Below are 17,596 nucleotides of genomic sequence, written 5' to 3'. Positions count from 1 at the left end.
CGCTTCTGAAGGGAACAGGACGGTCACAGCTCTCCACGAGGGCGAGCGCAGCCTGTATCTCTGTGGGTGGGAGGGGCAGCTGGGAGGCGGGAGCGAGGTGCAGGGAGGGTCTGGGACGGCCCAACAAACAAAACAAAATGGCAGTAATGAAAACAAATACTGCGAAAGGTCCCCAAGAACAAGAGCTATATCAATAATGGAGCGCTTTGGGAGAAATATTATTTCAGGCCGGCAGTGGTAAAGCGCTACACCAAGCAAATACACCAAGCGCTACACCAAGCAAATCTCGAAGCGCACCACGATAAAAGCACAAGCGTAATTAATTGCAAGGCACAGAAGCGTTACAGAGCGCGGCACAGCTTGATATTAAAGTATTAACAATTGCGAGGCACACATCAGCAGTATTGCCTTACTCAAGTCTGCTCCTGGATAAACTCTAACTCTTTGAAACTAAATGGAGAAAAGACTGATGTTCTATTGTTGAGCAACCTTCCCCATCGTTGGGGCCAGCATTTATGGCCTGAGGTGATGGGCATTATACCTGCCCCAGTTCGAGTAGTTAAGAACCTGGGAGTTTGGCTGGATGCAAGTATTTCTATGAGTCTTAAAATCTCCAAACTGGCCGTTACCTGCTTCAGCATTTTGAGATGGCTCAAATTTATTTTACAATGCTTCCTGTTCTCGGACCAGTAAACAGTTATACAGGCCTTGGTGATTTCGACTACAGAAAAATGCTGTAATTAGGGGTCACAAAGAACCTGCTTAGATAACTCCAGTGCAAAAAGCAGCAACAAGACTTTTACTTAACACCCCCAAGCTCCATTCTACTGCAAGACTGCTTCGTAAACTGTACTGGTTCCCAATTGAATGACACATTCATTTTAAGTCGCTATGCTATGTACACAACTGTCTCTCAAACTGCAGCCCCTTCTACCTAAGATCTTTGGTGCTACCCTATACTCAGCAGGTCCCTACGCTCAAGCAATTTGGATCTTAGGGTTGTTCCCAGAGTTAGAAAATCCAGACAAGGAGGTTGAGCCGCCTTCTTTTTAGAACCAAAGTTGTGGAATTTCCTCCTTACATACTTGAGACCCTGTAGCAGTCCCTGTTGTGCACCTGGGTAACTTTACTGTAGCGTAGCGCTGAGAAACTCTTGGTTGGGTAGCCATGCACTGTACAAATCTGAATAATAATAATTCAAAGGGGATACTAAGTGAGAGAAAACACAATATTTTACCTTTAAAGATTTTCAAAACAGAGAGTGGGAGAGTGTGTGTTCGTTTTTGTCTGTGCATATGCAAAAATGCCAGGTGAATTCCTGACTGAAAGCAGCTGTACCCAACCATTTACCAGATAATACATTTAATAGGGAGGTGTAACACCCCCAACACCCCAACAAAGCTACGCCCCTGGGGTGGCCAAACCAAAACTGAATGTATTTCACAGTGATAATTTGGCATATGTTTTATCAGCAGCAAATTCTGGGAGCAAAGTTAATAAGGTTATTACTTCCAATCTGGTAGGCTGAAAGCCCATTATACACCAGGGATTGTTACATTTTTGAAAAATGGGTTGGGCAGCCTGGCCAGACATTGGGCCTATCCCCCACTCCCCTAATCAACCTTATCAGTCTTTCTGGCAGTCTTAGGGGGCAAATAGGATGTGTTTTCCTTCAATCGCCCCCCAATGTGGGGCTGATAGCCAACTAGCACTCAGGATTTTTTTGGGAAGCGGGCTGTGGCCCCTTGGCAATAGGTTACTGCTCATTTTCTCCACCTGCTCAAAAGTCTTTCTGCCCCCCAGGTTATTACATCCAATCTGCCCACTGGAAACTAAAGAACGTATTATATCATCGGTTGTTGGGTGATGACAGTCATCCTCCACATCAAGTCTAGCCCACAACCCCCACAAAAAGTGCATTAACAACCTTTCTGCCCTCTTGGGGCTCGTCAGGGGTGGCCCTCTCACATATCAGGCCAAGCCCCAACCCCCAACATTCTTTTTGCCCCCCCAAGTGGTAGGTAGGGGGTCATTACCTCCAGTCTGCTCGTCCAGTGAGGTGTGGAAGGCCCACAAGACACCAGGAAGCCTTTGCTTTTATTTATGCATTGGGTGGGGGTGGCCTGCCCAGAAAGTGGACTGAGCCCCCACCCCTAAAATTACTGTAACAGTCTTTACCTCCAATATACCCCTTGGGGGACAGCAAGCTCACTAGATACCATAGAGATTTTATGTGCATTTAAAAAAGGGGTTGAGGTGTTTACCAAAAGAGAGTCACCCCCGCAGGACTTCCATTGACCCTGGATTCATGCATGCCTTTGGCGGGCACTAGGGCCAGATTGAAAAGTGAGGTAGAGTTTGAATCAGCACAAGTAGAGGAACACCGGGTGGTCGGAATTTTGTGGATCCCTGAATATTCTGGAAGAAATGCAAGGAAGATGCACCATTTAAGGCAAAGTTTTAGGTTTTGGGAATTGAGGGTAGGAAAACTTTGTGGGATCAAAGTAACACTGGAATCCCCTGGATTCCTCTGGGTGTCTAGTTTTCAGAAAGGCTTGAGTTTGATAGGTTTCCATGGGTGGCCGCCGAGCTTAGGGCCAAATTCCTTAGCTACCCTATTGGACCTGGCCCTTTCTTCAGTGTTATCCCTAACACTTTGACCTCTTCCTCCTAATTCTGACCTGTTTTTGTTGGCATTGGACTCTTGGCACTTTACCACTACTGATCAGTGCTAAAGCGCATATGCTGTCTATGGTAAATTATGATTATGCTTGGCTATCCATGGTTTGCATATTTGATTTATTGGTAAGTCCCTATTGAAGTACACTGCATGTGCCCAGGGCCTTTAAATCAAATGCTACTAGTGGGCCTGCAGCACTGGTTTTGCCACCCACACGAGTAGCCTGTAAACATCTCTCAGGTCTGCCATGCAGGGCCTGCAAGTGCAGTGTTAAAATGTCATGTCGACCTGACAAGTGCACCCACTTGCCAGGCCCATACTTCCTTTTAATTACATATAAGGCACCCCTAATGTAGGCCCTAGGTATCCTCGTGGGCAGTGTGCAGTGTGTATGTGAAGGGTAGGACATGTACTGATGTGGTTTACATGTCCTGATGGTGAAATACTGCCAGTTTTGTTTTTCACTATTGCAAGTACTAGCTCTCCCATAGGCTATTATTGGAGCTGCCCTGTAACATCTTACAAGTGTAACTTTCACTTGGGAAAAGCTAGAGATTTTGAGTTTGGGTCTATGAACTCAGGATTTAAAAGCACATGTTTCTATGAAGATGGTTTTTAAATTGTGTGTTTGAAAAGGCCACTTTTAGAAAGTGGGCATTTTCTTACTATACCATCCTGTGCCTCTGCCTGCCTGTGGAATTCATGTCTGGTTTAGACTGACAGTAGGGATGTTTTTGCATGTACTCCAGATAGTCACTGTTGGAAATTGCCCTTTTTTACAGGGTTATCCCCAAACTTTTTGCTTCTTCCTCCCTTGTTTTTCCTGACCTGTGGTTGCTGGCAATAGTACGCTGGGCACTTTACCACTGCTGATCAGTGATAAAGTGCAAAGGCTCTCTGTGTAAGTTGTTATTGTGATTGGTTATCCATGATTGTCATATTTGTATTACCAAGAAGTCCCTAGTAAAATGCACTGAGTGTGCCAGGGCTGGTGATTTAAATGCTACTAGTGGGCCTGCAGCACTGATTGTGCCATCCACAGGAGTAGCCCTAAAATGGTGTCTCAGGCATGCCATCACAGTGCCTGTGTGCAGTCTGCGAACTGCCATGTCAACCTGGCCAGTGTCCCCACTGACCAGGCCTAACCCTTCCCTTTCTTTACACATTGATCACCCCTATGGAAGGCCCTAGGTACCCCCTTGCAGTGTATGTGAAAGGTAGAGCATGTACTAGTGCAGGTGACATGCTCTGGTAGTGAATTACAACCATTTTCGTTTTTCACTATTGTAAGGCTATCTTGTCCATATGCTATCATGGGGAATGCTGGCTACAATGGTTACCTGCATATCTTCCCATAGGAGTAAGATAGGACATTAAAGTCTGGTATCCCTGAAATCAGAATTTAATAACACATCTTTTAGGAAAGTTGTTTTTTAAAACCTGTGTTTGAGAACAGCACTGCGAGAGTCGTTGCAGAGCCATCACATCGAGGGGTCGCGAGAGGAGAAGATCGACGCTGCACCGCACATCGCCGCCGCACCTGAGATCATCGCCGTCCCGAAGATCGTCGCATCGTACCTTTTTGCAAGACGCTTCCTACGAAACCTGCGCACCGAAATCCATGCAAGGTATCGCATCCCTCCCCATACAGACCGCAGTCATTGCAACACGCCCGCTGCTCCAGCGGGGTTGTCGCATCGCCTCCCCAGGGTCTCAGGAGTGACGCACTGCTTGTTTTTCAACGCTGCAGCTTTCACTTGGAACTTTTGTTGCATCTAAAGGTACTGTTGGCTTAAATGTGACGCAACTGTGGATTATTTTAACGCAACCTTAAGAACTCTTTTGAAACCATATTCTTAAACTGAGTATGTTGGATTTTTGTTGTTTTCATCTTGTTTAGTTTAGATTAAATACTTCTATTTTTCTAAACTGTTGTGGAGTCCATTTGGGGTGTTTTCACTGTGTTACTGTAAGTGTTGGTACAAATACATTACATATTGCCTCTGACAAGCCTGAGTGCTCGTGCCAAGCTAACAAGTGGGAGAGCAGGGGTTATCTGAAGAGTGTATCCTTCTTACCCTGACTAGAAGCAAGGGTCCCTATTTGGACATTGGTACCTACCTCTGCCAACTAGAGACCCTCAGATCTAACAGTCACACAAAGGGACTGAGGTGTGCCCTACATATCCTGATTGCCCATCACCCGGCTGATGGGCCTTCCTGAGCTTGAGTGGAGGGAGGAGTTGTCACTGACATCTGAATAGGACTGTGCCTGGCCTCTCACAATGCTATCTCCAGCCCCCTGTAGTGTGTTTTCGGAGCCAAGGCAGGATCTTGTGGACAACAGAGACGTACCTTTGAAACAGACCTACTTCAAAGTCCAAAAGGGGTATAAGTATAATCCCACATCTTTAGAACACTTTTAGCACTGACGACTCTGCCCAGAAGAAGAGTTGTCAGGAGGAAAACTGCCTGTCTTCTTTGTGCTGCTATGCTGTGTAGGCCTGCATTTGCTGCTTCTGTTTGTCTGTGATTCAGAAAAGGGGGTGGTGATGAACAGAGTGTCTGAATTAAGCAGACCACTCTTACCCAGTCCAAAGATCAGGGCTTGATCCATCACCGTTATTTATCTCAATGCACCATCCCAGCTCAGAACCTGTTTGTCTGTGGGCACTGAAAGGACTGGTCTTTACTTTGTATCGTGCTTTTACAGGTTTTTCCAAGGGCTGTCGTGTGCTTGTCTCCTGTTGGAAGTCTCATGGCCATCAAAGACTTTACCTGCTTCATCCCTGCACTCCTTTGCTGGATGTTCTGTCCTCCTTGTGGAGCCACCACCAATTCTTGCCCCTTGGAGGTTGTTCCTGCCGCAAAATTCGGTTTGAAACCATCAAAGTCGATGCATCGTCCTTTCAGCGCATGTTTTTCCAATGTAGCACTGCCATGTGGGAGCAATTTCCATGCACCGCTGCCATGCGGCCAAAGAAATATCCACTGCACCTGCCCACGTTTTAGAAACAGCGCAACCCGAGTACAGCACAAAGTGTTTCCGAAGTCCGAGACCACTGCACTGACTTCGACGCAGGCCCTCCTGTGCGGCTGGCAAGATTGAGGCATCAAGGCAAGGCAGCTAAATAAACCAATGCAACGTCTGTTTGCCACCACTGTATCGTCTCCAACACGTCCAGTTTTCCATGCATTGCACCTGTGTGACAGGTTTCCTGGCACATCACCAACAGAAAAGAACCGTCTTGGTTTTGACGCCTTGCTTCCCCCTACCTTCCAAATCCTTGCAACACGTTTTCTGCGTGCAGTATAATTGACGCATCACCTCCCCAAAAACCTATTCAGTGTTGTGTTTTCAAATGCTTCTCTCCTCTGCAGCTGTTTTGCCTAGTGGATTTTGACATATTTGAGGTACTTTGTGTAAAATCACTGCATCCATAGAGTTCTGTGGACAGAAGTACTTGAAACCTTTTAAAAGTCTTATTTTGAGTTGTGTGTGTTGGATTTTTGTCATTTTGGTCTTGTTTGTTTAGATAAAGATACTTTATTTTTCTAAACTGGTGTGGTTTTCATTTGTAGCATTTTTACTGTTACAGTGATGTATGTCCAAATACTTTACACATTGCCTCCAAGATAAGCCTCACTGCTCGTGCAAGCTACCAAGGGGATGTGCATGGGTTATCTGGGTGTCTAACTCCCTTATCCTGACTAGAAGGAAGGGTCCCGACTTGGACAGGGTGCAAGCCTCTGCCAACTAGAGCTCCTATTTCTAACATTCTCTTATTGCCAAATAAGGTCTTTTTTTTTTTTTACAGGAAATGTTGCTGTCTCCTCCTTGTGTTTTTGGCTGTTTCCTGTTGCAGACCCTAGGTCTACCTACACAAGCAAGGTTTCATTGTTATCAGGAGACTTGAGGGAATGGTCCATCACAGACATTTGAGGAAAATGTGTTTGTTTAGTCAAAGTTTGAAGGTAACAAGGGCTTCTGGGTAAGGAAAGCTAGTGAGAGACATGCAATTCACCCCACCGGGTGTCTAGCTTTCAAAAATGTGCAGGTTTGCTATGTTTTCTAGCTGGCAGCTGAGGTAGGGCCCAAAATTCCCACCTACCCACATTGCAAAAAACAGGTCAGTTTTCAGTGGAAAAATGTGATGTGTCCATATTGCGTTTTTCCCGTTTATGCTTGTGGGTGCCAGGCCCACATAAATGAGGTATTGTTTTTATCAGAAGACATGTAGAAATACAGAATAGTAGTAAATGTGCTATTACTAATTGGATTTGTTTGCATTTGTGCCTTTTAAATGTAAGCCAGTGTGTAAGAAAGAAGGCATTTTGAAAAAAGGCCCTTTGAATCACATGCTTGTATGGGTACTCCCGAATTCAGAGATGTATTAATAACCACTGTTCCAAAACTCAGTATCTGGTTAAAATGTCTGAAATACATAGGTTTCCTTCATATCCATTTTTCACTCTTTATATGTTGCCATATGAATCGATGTATAGTCAGTGCACAATGAATAACCATTGTAAGGTGCAGCTAAGTTGTTGGCTCTGGGTACCTCTGGTTCTTGGAGAAAACACAAAACCTGTATATCTGTGTGACTAGAAGCTTCTAGCGGATATAAGGGTACATTGCTTTTGTGAATCATGTATTGTGAGAAGAAGTTACAGATAAAAACATTGTCACAAATTACTGTTTTTTCTTATGTATTTTATTTTTTATTTTAACAGTTTCTTGCAGAAAACCTTGAGAAATCTACACAGAGAATTCCCTGCTGAATTCGGATTTGTGTCTTATTTTCAGAAATCTATTGCTCAAAGTATCACCAGCGGCTTTCACACCTGTTTCTAGTACAAAATGAAAGGAGGTTGGAAGCAGAAAAATTAGGAAAAGTGTTTTTGGATTCTGCTCTGCATGTTCCTAAAAGCTGGGAAGATGGCCAGTTTAGCAAAGGAAACCTTTAGTTCATGCCATTTTTTGGAAAGAAACCAGACACTTTTTCACAGAGCACTTTTTTCCTATTTTTCTGAACCCCCCCCCAAATATTGTGATATTTTGGCTATTTTCTCTGTCACCTCCAGGGGAATCTAGAAGCTCTGAGTACCTTTTGAATACAAAGGATGTTGGTAAAAAAAGATGCAAATTTGACATGGATATCTTATTTGGAAAAATGTTATGTAGGCCTAAGCGAGAACTACCCCAAATAGCCAAAATGGGGTTCAGCAATGCCTCAGCAGTTAAGGAGATAATAATAAAAACTACAACAAGAAAATAAACAACAATAATAATAATAATAATTAACAAAACAACAATAAGGAAAAGGAGAATAAAAGTGCTGCTATATCAATCAGAAATGATAAGTAGGAACAGTGGATTCTGTACTTCAGTAAAGTTCTCTAGGCCTAGGGAAAAAGTATGATTGTGTAAATACTTAGCACCATCTTAAACTCCCAGCCTGGCTTTATTTTTATCCTTCCCTTCTCTTCCTTCTACCTTATTTTTTTTGTTTTGCTTGGCCACTTCGTATCAATCATTATTTGCCTCTCTAAAGTTAAAACCCGTATGCCATCAAACTTTACCGCCTATGGCGAAAAGCACACTTTAAAAAGCAGCAGAGATTGTGAATGTTCATTAGCGTTGAGGGAAGTGTTTTTTTCGTCTCTGTCGAAGTAGTAGGCTGAGAACGCTGTCTACTCCAAGAACGTGGGAGGTAAATCAAGCTAATGAAGCAGAAGAGGGCCTGAGATTCGGCTAGCTTTACTCCCATAGGGGCTTTAATGTCAAGCAAAGTGCAGTGCCCAGCAGAATTATTACTTGGCTTAGTAGTTAGAGAACGAGGTCATACAGAGCCCAGGACTGCAGCTCCAGTACTGATGATTCAATTGAATTGACCATAATAGGCATGTCTTCCAGTACATTCATGCATACATGGATACTACAGCTTCAGGACTGACCATGAAGGCAAAGCTTTAATGTGGCACACTGCGAATAAGGGTGCATTCTGAGATCAGTAGAATCCTGCAGATAGAAGACTTCCACTGTCCTTTAGTGGATTGTGATAGTCCTAAAATCATGGACTGACAAGAATACGCTATCTTAAAGGCGCATGTACTCACAGTTACCAGATGCGCTTACCCTGCATGAGCAAACATCCATTAGACCTGCACAGGTGCTGAGATATATATAGCACAGCACACACCCAAGGCTCGCATTGCCTAGGATAGTGCCTTTGGCTGAAGAGCCATTTCTGATGGGCACCCGTGGGTAGATGCCGGATGTTTAAACACCAGAAAGTGAGCCACATTATTGCCATGTATGTATGTGTATGTGTGTTCTTATATAGCGCTCGACTTACCCTTGGGCATCTCGGCACTTGCATTGGGAACCCGTCCTGGCTTTTTCCCTGTGAGATAACCCGTACTGGGCATCCCCAAGGTGAAAGCCAGGCATCCCGCCGCAGGGTGGCCGTAGTGGAGATTAAGCAAGCTATTGCCCTGAGTTGCAGAGTGTGAACCCGTGATTCGAGTAGGCACCGAAGTGAGAATTATCGAGTCCGTGGACACTTGGGCTCGGACCCTGTCGCGTCGGGAATTGAACAGTGGTCCCGGGTCTGACCTCTGCTTCAGGGTATGCCTCCTCTAACCAGTGAGCCAAACTTCTCCATGTGCTGTATGCTGAAAAATGGCAGTCATATGGTGAGGACCTATGCCAGGTAAAGAGATGCCAACCCTCCAAGAGATGATGATGATGATGCAGCCCTAGGACATGCCCCACTCCTGAATTATTTCTAAGCTATGAAGGCAAAGCATATTGGTACCATAGCAATCAAGCAGGAATGGCTTTATAAGAACATGAGTGATTTCGCAAAATAATCCTGCCCAGACTCTAACTCCAACATGCCCTCCATCGAGCGTACAATTCTACTCCCACCTTACCCAGCATCTCTACCATTTCTAATACAATCCTGCCCACACCATAAATCCAACTCCCCTGTCATCAGAATATCCATATCCTAGTCCCATTCCATGGTTAGCACATGATATAATAATTGGGGCTTTTTTTCTTTTTTTGTGTTGTTTTTTCACAGTGAGGCAAACCATTGAGATCCAGTAACTTTCAAACCCGAGTAATGGGATCAACAATTAGGCTGCTCCATGTTAGATCTGACATCCTTGGTGTTATATTTCCCCAGACTTTTTGCCACTATCTCTTGTTTTTGCTGAACTTGTGTTTGATGGCATGAGTTCTCTGTTTACTTTACCCTCAGCTAACCAGAGGTAAAGGACTTGTGTTCGCTCGTCGTTGTTAGTGGGACAAAAGGATGGTGTTTGCATCATGCAAATCTGATGCAAATTTGGAACTCCGCTAGGCCCACTTGGGTGGACCTTTATCTCAAACTGTAAATGTAAATGTAAATGTATAGGCATTTATATAGCGCACTACTTACCCGTAGGGTCCCAAGGCGCTTCGACCGCTGCGAAACCCTTCCTGGCTTCCCTGAGAGATGGTCCCTTAATGGGTATCTCCAGGGTGAGACCAGGCATCCCCGGCGGTCTGGTGGGGCCGTTAGTGAAGATGAGGCAAGCTAATGCCCAGAGTTGCCGAGTGTGATCGCTGATCAGAGTGGGCACCGAGGCGAGAGAATTATCGAGTCCGCTGATCCTGGTCCAGAAACCTGCCGCGCCGGGAATCGAACCCTGGTCCCGGGCCGTCCTCTGCTCTTGGGTCTGCCGCCTCTGACCAGTGAGCCACACTACTTCACAGTGAGGTTTACAATTATCACTTCAGCAACATATCAATGACAGGGAAGCATATTTTGCCTCACAGTAACGACAGAGAGGAGTCAGTCTGCAAAGCGTGAAGATGTATTAACATATTAGTAATATTACAGCTTCAAATGAAAGCAGATTAGTTATAAATCAATAATCACATGAAATTCAGCATGTGTGAATATTATCCCTGCAGGGCAAATAGCAAATGCCAAGTCAAGTCTGAAAGGATAGAGTAATGAACATTTTTGAGTCGATTCTGTTCTCCTGGAGTGAAGCTCCATAATACTAACAAACATTGCAGACAAAGTGGGGAGGTTCTTAGGTAGAAGGTGTCAGAAAAAAAGCATAGCAGATAAAGTTTTCTATCAAGAAAAAGACAATGTGCCTGCTCTAGAGAATAGCTCTATGAGCAGAAATATAAGGAGCATTTGGGTCTCATGAGAGGGAAAAGGAACGTCCTCCTGCAAAGGTATAAAAAGCAAGTCCTAAGGAGTAGATTTACAACTTCTGGGGCATCTCGGCTAATCAGCAAGGATGCGCCAGAACAGGTGCGACACGGCAAACCACCCGTGCGCCACTACTGATTAACCGCATTTACAATGCAGCGCACCGTGACGCACAGATGGGCAGATGTGTGTTGCATTGCTGGAGTCGCGTCGCAAGTGCGACGCAGCTCCAGCAAGGCTCGGGGTGCCCCATATGCCTAACATGCTGCGTCAATCCTTGCGCCTGCTTCAGGCAGGCACAGGGTTTTGACGCAGCATGGCCGTAAAAGTGACTGAGTGAAAACTTGTAGATTTCACTCAGCCACTTTTCAGAGGCGTTCCTGCGCCGGAACGCCCCCCCCCCCTGTGCCGGAACGGCCACATGTGGCGCAGGACTTTACAACGTGACGCATCTCCCAGATGCATCACGTTGTAAATACCCCACAGCATGGCGCTGGCTTTGCGCCGCCGCTGCGTCACAAGAGTGATGCAACGGCGGCGCAAATGTGGCGTACAGGGCTTGTAAATCTGCCCCAAAGTGTCTAATTCCAGAACACAAAATGTAAATATGAAAGTCGGAGGAACGTTAGAGCTCCTAAGGTTCCCACGGGAGTAAGAACGAATCCAAAATCAATGCTCACGATATGCGTAGTGTTGGTCTCCTTTCTCACGGTTAGTATAATGCAAAATATTCCATCACCCGCCCCTTCATAGATATCACACAAGGGAGTGTTCTCCTCCTCTGTCTCGCTTCCCTTGTAGGTGCTGAGAACCATCATCCAACTTGTTAAAATGCAACAATAATGACCTTCACACTGTAGTCTAACAATTATAACACCATTAACAATGTCTTCCTCCCTCTAAAAAGATGTGCAACCACCGGACGCGCAGCGGACGGGCGCAGCGGGCGCGCCGTCAGCGCGCCGAAGGCGCGCCAAAGGCTAGCCCGTCTGGGCCCGTCCGGGCCCAGACGGCCTCAGGCCTAGCCACTATGCCCAATTTGCAAAATCGCATCTCATACTCCAGAGGCTCACTGCTTGCCTGGAACCCGGAAAAACACCCCCAGTGCAAATACATCCACAAGGAGGACACCCCCTACGCAGGTTGCACCCTCTGCAATAAACCCGAGGAAACGGAACGCCACCTAGGACTCCGGCTTGGCCTTCTGAATTGCAGATCCCTAGTAAAGCATGCCCACGAAATCAACATCCTCGTCCAGGACTTGCTGCTAGATCTATTGTTTCTGACGGAAACTTGGCTGACCCCGCACAGCGACTTCAATATGGCCAATGCAACCCCCCCCCGGTTACCAGATATGTTGCCTAAATAGGCCAATCGGCAGAGGTGGCGGCCTAGCCATACTCTACAAAGATCACCTCAAATGTATAATCGAGACCGGAACTGTTAAAGACTGTGAGAACTGCCACTTCACAATCCAGATCTCGCCATCTACCTCCCTTTCGGGACTGCTTGTGTACCGACCTCCAGGCTCCCTCAGCGAATTCACCATTACTCTGATGGACCACATCTTACTCAAGACTATCTCGGTCTCTAACTTTCTCTTCTTAGGGGATTTTAATATGCACTTTCTGGACCCCATGGACAATTCCGCAGCAAATTTGCTCGCGGATCTCACTACAGCTGACCTCCTTCTGCAAAACCCTAAAGCCACCCATGAGAAAGGTCAACTCCTAGACCCTATCTTCTCCAACATTGGGAACCTGCATGCCCAGGACCCCACTCCCCTGCCTTGGACAGACCATATGCTGATTCCTATGCACTGGTCACTCGACACGTCACCAGCGCCCAAACAAAAAACAAGGGTACAAGCCAGACGATGGCACAAGTTAGTACCAGAGGAATGGGAGGCCAAATTACGCGATACCATCGCCCCCCTGTCCACGGACCCAAACACCGCGGACAGAGAATTCATGGATTGGCTAGTCCGACCCCTAGATAGCTCCATTCCACTGACCAGCACGCTAAAACACGTGAAAAGAATCAGCCCATCTCCCTGGTACACTCCCGCCCTCACCGCCCTTAAAAAACAATGCAAAAAAACAGAACGCTCGTGGAGAAAAAACAAGTCAGCAGAAGAGAAAAGTGTCTATCACTGCTCCATGAAAGCTTACAAACTAGCCTTACATGACGCCAAAAGGACTTACTATGAGGAAAAGATAAAAAACTCCGCCTGCTCATCCAAGGAGACCTTCTCCATTCTCAAAGAACTCCTCCGTGTCCCGGACCCCCCACAAAAACCTATGGACCCCAAAGAAGCCGAGGAAAAATGCGTTTAGTTGGCCACCTTCTTTGACGAAAAAATTAAAAAAATTCTCACCTCCCTCCCACCCGCCAACTCTGACGCCTTAGACAGAGCCAAGGAGCAGACACCCCCCGCCGGCAACCCTTCCTGGAGTCACTTGGCCCAGTTACAGAAGAAGAAGTAAGAGTCATACTTACCTCAACCAAGAGCGGAGCCCCTAGCGACCTAGTCCCCATACGCTTTGCTAAAAACATCCCGCAGACTATAGTTCCCCAACTGACAGCCCTGATCAATATCTCACTGGAACAGGGAGAGGTTCCCTCTAATTGGAAGGAAGCTGTTGTCAAAGCGCTTCTCAAGAAACCGTCGCTTGATCCTACTGACCTCTCCAACTATAGACCTATCTCACTTCTACCTTGGATAGGTAAAGTTGCCGAAAAACTAGCAAACAAAAAGCTGTCACACTACCTCGAGTCAAACCATCTTCTCAACGACTCACAGACAGGCTTTAGACCAGGTCAGGGCACAGACACTGCTCTCCTCGTGGCAGTAGAAAGAACCAGGGAAATCATCGACACAGGAGGATCAGTGGCAGTGGTCCTCCTAGACCTCAGTGCGGCCTTTGACACGGTCAGTCACCAGGTCCTAACCCACCGTCTTGGGAATGTTGGGGTTAAGGGCAGAGCTCTGAAGTGGCTTTCGTCCTTTCTCTCCCGACGCTCCTACCAAGTATGGGAAGGCGAAAGCCGCTCCCCCTCCATCCCCCTCCAGTGCGGCGTGCCTCAGGGCTCCTCCCTGAGCCCCACATTGTTTAACGTTTACATGGCCCCACTGGAGGAACTCGTCTCACCCTTCGGAGTCACTATCGTCAGCTACGCTGACGATACACAACTGGTGGTAACACTCTCCCACCCCAAGCTTGAGCCCTCCAATCTCCACGACTGCCTTTCCAACGTATATCAGTGGATGAGTGACTCTGCTTTGAAGCTAAATGGCTCCAAAACAGAGATCCTGCTCCTAGGACAAAAAACCACGAACCTCCCCTCTAACATCTGGCCCGCCTGCATGGGTGAACCCCCCACTCCCAAGAAGGAGGTCAAGAGTCTCGGAGTGTGGCTGGAGACCGACCTTACCTTCAGGACCCAGGCTAGAAAGACGGCCGGCACTTGCTACGGCCTACTTAAATCTTGCAGGAAGGTAATTTCATTTCTACCTTTTCAGTCACGTCTCATGCTGATCCAGGGCTTAATTCTATCTAGGCTGGACTACAGCAATGCCATCTACCTGGGCGCCCCAGAATCCACTCTTCAAACCCTGCAAAAAGCTCAAAACGCCGCCGCTCGACTCCTAACAAACACCCCGGCCAGATCATCTGCCAAGCCCGCTCTTAGGAAGCTGCACTGGCTCCCGATCAGGGAAAGGGTCATTTTTAAGGCCCTCTGTCTTGCCCACAAGGTACTTCATAACACCGGCCCTCCCATACTAAACAACTGGATCACCCCCTATAGACCCACTAGAGCGCTTCGCTCGGAGCACGGAAACCTTATCACGATCCCCAAGGTGAAAAAGGCCCGCATAGGTGGCCGCCACTTCTCGGTAAACACTGGAAACAAGTGGAATGCACTCCCTTTGAACCTCAGAACAGAACCCAACCTCCTCCGGTTCAGAAAAGCCCTCAAAACTCTTCTCTTCCCCTAATCTGTCTCTTTTCCGGACCACTCCCCTTCGTGAGTAAAAGGTTTTAGCGCTGGGATACCCACCGGGTGACTACGCGCTCTACAAAACTTAAAATAAATAAATAAAGTGGCTCATGGTGCCTGGAACAAATACGTTATTCACAGCTAGCACAAACACAATATTATGTTCAAAATGGAGTCCAACATCTAGGCCTACACTGACTCCTGTCAATTTAATGTAAATATACTCTAGCTATAGATGATCGATAACATAAAAGTCACTCATTATGGTCAATCTATATTTAAAATACCGTACATAGATATAAATGTCTTTAAATGCAAATAAAGAATAGTGACATTGCTTTATCAATTTGTCACCTCTGATAGCTCGTGGAGCCATCACACAAAACATCCAAACTTCTCCAAATGACAGCTAAAAAACTGTTGTTGATCTCTGTTGCTTACTTCTAGACTCCTTTAGCTCCTGTAACTCATCGTGTACACAGCACTACGGGGAATATTATCAAGCCTGGGTGATAAAATTATCGCCGCTTTATCGGTAGGAAACTGCCAATAAAGTGGTGATAATGGGCTTGATAATATGGTCTATGGAATTCCTATTGAAGCTCATGTTAGATGTCCTTCACATTCAACATGAGCTTCGATTGGAATTCCATAGAGCATATTATCAAGCCCATTATCGCCACTTTATCTGCAGTTTCCTGCCAATAAAGCGGCGATAATTTTATCACCCAGGCTTGATAATATGCCCCCTACATTTCTTCCAAGTCTATTTATTCTTGCTTTCCTTTCGTTAACTTTTTACCAACCAATCTCTCCCACCATTTCTGTTATGAATCCTTTCTTCCTTTCATCAGCTTGCATCCCTTTATCGCAACAACAAACCAACCATGCACACTTCAATATTCAGCAAAGGTCTAACCATAGCACCAAAAATGCTACTACCAATCCCGCTAAGCCATTTGCTTACAGCAGAAAATCCCTTTAAAGTTGATTCCCAGGCACCAGTCTCTTGCAGCTCCTTTAAGTCTTTAAATAGACGTGTGATATTCCTTGCATACTTATTAAACTCTTATCTGGTACATAAATACACCACCGTTGGATGCATAGCAATTTTCAAACTCCACCATCTTTTGCAAGCACAATATCCAATGCCAGCCGATACAGCAAAAACAGTGCCCTAATAGCAAATAATTCATATTAATGGATAAGAGTGCACCAGCTGTACTGGTGGCAAGTCTATAGATTTAGGTAGACACCCTTCTAATCTCCAAATTGTTTACCACTACGTCCACAGAGGGGATTATAGCCCCCACATTTTTCCTACTATCTGTGTAGAACTACACTTAGTTCTCCCAGGAGAACCAGCTCCCTGGTTATCTAATTAATCTACAAGGTACACCTTGAGGAACAGCTAAGCTAAAAAGCAGTTCCCAATCCATTGGCAAGAAGCTTGGAATGGGCATTCTTTCCACACACATAATAAACTCCAGGAATAATGGGGTTATTTACGGCAAATATCTAATCCGTATAACCTAAAGCTTCAAATCTATGTGGGCATTCACTCCAGCCCTCATCTGATAACTCCAGACATTCCCCTTTCTCCTCTTGAAACACAACTTTCCATGCTGCTTCCAATCTAGAATACATTTTGGCTGTATTCCAAACATTTTTAATTCCTCCTCTTCTTCATCTCACACACCCTTCAATGTATCCCCTGACTTCTTTGCTTTCATGCAATTTCTCCCCGTGTATCTTCTAATCATCAATTAAACTTCTTTTTAACATTACTCAACTTACAGGTCAAATTTTGTCTGTGGCAGTATCAAGCTTAACCTATAACCTAAAGTGCCACACAGAGTCCACAGATTTGGCATTAGCATTAGGGTTCACATATTTGTAGATGGGCACTTCTGAAAGAATCAATGCATAGTTCGAAATATAATAGTCAAAGTGACCCTGATGATACAAAAGGCTCAAAATTGTACTACAAGAAATACCATAAGTGAGTGAAAGTTGACAGTAGGTCTTTCCCTTTGCTAGAGATGCAGGCAGATGAGTACATACATGCAAAACAATGCTTTGAAGCATTAAATGGGGATACTTATGAAAAGTTTAAAAACACAGTTATAAACACTATTTCTATGTATTTCAAATCAAAACTAGACTGCTCTTCTGCAAGGATAGGTTTAGCTGTATGAGCATTAGATTGATAGAAATGATTTATACTATGACCATTGTGTGCCACACAGGTTTAGTGAAAGGATCAGCATGGCTTCTCATGTATCAGAAAAGAAAAATGCAAGACTCAAATACAACTTAACCAAGTAATTCTACTAAAAACGTCTACTGGTGCAAGTTCTGCAAAATTATTGATTTATTCATAATAAATTCCAAGTTCAGTTATTTCAAAGTCAACACCTAGCCCTACGTCAGCCTTCTACTGTAGTGACAACCCTACTCTTCTACTAGAGCCTCGGCCCTAACGGTTATCGCAAAGTTCAGTGCAAATGTTCAATTAGCTGAAATGCTCACAAGTACAGAGCATTCAAAATTAAAAGTAAGTCAACTTTCAAGTGTGACAGCTTTTATCATGGCCTTTTCAAAAACAGTAGGTCTGTTCTCAGTCTCGTGTGTTTTCCAACCAGCTTCACTTTTCAAAGCATGACCATTCAGAAGCTGAGTACCCTCGGCTA

The sequence above is a fragment of the Lissotriton vulgaris genome, chromosome 1_1, assembly GCF_964263255.1.
Source record: "Lissotriton vulgaris chromosome 1_1, aLisVul1.2, whole genome shotgun sequence".
NCBI classification, from domain to species: domain Eukaryota; kingdom Metazoa; phylum Chordata; class Amphibia; order Caudata; family Salamandridae; genus Lissotriton; species Lissotriton vulgaris.
Note: the sequence above shows the minus strand (reverse complement) of the source record.